General features: G+C 43.7%; 1 protein-coding gene across 1 annotated transcript in view; it reads right to left on the reverse strand.

Annotated features, from left to right (window-relative positions):
* Window positions 1-1,139, reverse strand: part of ctnnb1 (catenin (cadherin-associated protein), beta 1) — a 10,947-nt gene extending 9,808 nt beyond the window's left edge. The window contains exon 1 of the mRNA XM_035672841.1: window positions 983-1,139. The gene's annotated coding sequence lies outside the window, so the exon portion shown is untranslated. The remainder of the gene's footprint in view (window positions 1-982) is intronic.
* Window positions 1,140-2,290: the final 1,151 nt, after the last annotated feature.

The raw sequence follows: 2,290 nt of genomic DNA on the forward strand, positions 1-2,290 counted from the left end.
GCTTTGTTTACAAAGGACGGGGAGGGAAACCACACTCTCAACGGGCCCTTTGACCCAAAATAAACTTAAATATAACCATAAAATGATGAGTGTAGCCTAGAGCGATGCTCTTAGCCAAAGAAGCTACATTTAAGGCATTTAAACTGTTCCAGCGGTTTTTCAGGTTTTACGGTGTCCCAGAACTAAGGCTTTGCCGTTGAACGTCAGTTAGCCTGCCGCACCATGCTTTGTGACCTGGCCACCGTTAATTTCAACGCCTGCTTAAACTTAGTGTCTCACGTAGAGCTGCGACAACATGGCCCCCGGGTATACCGGGCTTCACCACCGCGGGTCATCTTCTCCCCGTATTGGTTGTGTCTGATTGACCTTAAAGACCAGCGTGCAAAAACAAAGGCGGGAGCAGAAGGCGAAACTCAAGCCGGAGGCAAACGTGGAGGTCAGAATAGGGAGGGAATGTGGCCAGCAGCGCGAGGTTGCCAGCTGGTTAGTTAGTTTGACGCTAACGTATAACTAACCGTCCGCTGAACGGTTAACTAACGCGTGCCGCTAACGTTTAAGCCTGTCAAACGGCGGAGGACGTTGGCGGTTACCCGCAAAGCCCGTTGAAAACATTGTTCCGAATAAAATAGAAAGGGCCGCAATGGCATCCATTGGATACATCTAACTACGGGGTCTATAGTCACACAACAGCCACACCCCGCGCTATGATAAGACTCAATAGACATAACGTGGGTGGTCTGTAAAACACGGTATGTTCGCCGGTTAGGCGGGTGGCTGGCAGGTATCCCTACAATATGTGCCACGGTGAAAGCAAGCGGTGGCGTCAAGTAGCTAGCAGGCACCAGCCAGCAGCAGCAGCAGCAGCATCCCCGGCCGGCCCGCACACAACCACCGTCTCCGTCCCTGCTGGCATTCAGGGAGAGCCCGACAAGAAAAGAGGGAGAAACTGATTGGAGCCGATAGTTTGAATGTTGAGGCCTACCCTTGTCAACACAGAAAGTCCGTCCACTCGGATCCTGTAGAGTAAAAGACCACTTAGCAATGGAAAAAGTCGAGGAAAAATGTGAGGAGGAGCGTCAGCGGGGAGCCCTCGTCCACTCCCTCCGCAGTCGGTCTGCAGCAACTCGGCCGGAACAGTAGAGACTGAAAAATGTAAGATGGCGGCGCTTTTATATAGACCGGAGAACACCTCCAGTGGTCATATATCCTGCCGTGCGCTCCAAACAAATAGACACTAAAATCAGATAAATCTTTAATTCGTCTCACTCTTACGCGTCTTCACATATATGTATCTACCATAATGACTACATACATCGGTTGTGAGTTTTAGTTGATTTAGTGAAGAAAAGCCAGCCAAAATCAATGTCTACAGCATGAGTATGAATACACAATTGAATGAAGTTCCGGCGGACTAGAAAAGGGAAATCCGATTCCTTTCCCCAAGTTAAACCTCTTGGATAGTGAAAAAAAAACTGATAATTATCTTCACCTATGCAGGATTAGACAGGGAGACTTTAAATGCAAAAAGCATCACTCCTATCACCAAACAAACAAATAACCTCTCAGATAAAACATTAAAGTAGTCCACATTATCAGTAATAAACACACACAGTAATGGAAATTAACAAGAGACTAAATCAGATTTTCATTTGAGCTACCATATATTTATTTGCAACTCAAAACCTGGGTGATGCCAAAGGTCAATTAATGATTAAGATTAAAACAATAATAAACATGGCAAACAACAACAACAACTCAACAATGGGATAGAATTGTTTTATTATACTGGCAATCAGTTATTAGTTACACAGATGGCCCTTCAAACCTTTATTGTAGCCTACATGTGTAAGTTCAGCAAACATTTCACTGGCTATAAGCTTCCTTAACAACACTGTGATATAAGTCCTACAGGCAATGAAGAAAAAGTCACTCAGCAGGTTGGAGCACCTTGTTTACTTGTGTTGAAAGTGATAAAGAAAGTAATTTGTGAGGCAGGGATAGTATTGTATTGTATTAATTGCTACTGTTTTCATAGCTAAGGTGGGAGAAAATCTGAGATCAGGCAGTTGTATTGTAGACTTAATTGTTCAAACAATGCTTGCATTGCTAAAAGGATTATTTCTTCCAAATATTGTAGAACTAGATTAATCATATTTCCTGATTCCATTAGAAAGCAGTTTCAGTCATTAAAATTATTAGTGATCTATGGGCATAGCCGATGTCCTTTAAGTGAATAGTGTGATCTTCCCTTTATTCTAAGATCACACCGTTTTGGCTAGTAATTTTCAGA

This window comes from Morone saxatilis, unplaced genomic scaffold (assembly GCF_004916995.1).
Source record: "Morone saxatilis isolate NCDOM2014 unplaced genomic scaffold, NCSU_SB_2.0 Contig24, whole genome shotgun sequence".
NCBI classification, from domain to species: domain Eukaryota; kingdom Metazoa; phylum Chordata; class Actinopteri; family Moronidae; genus Morone; species Morone saxatilis.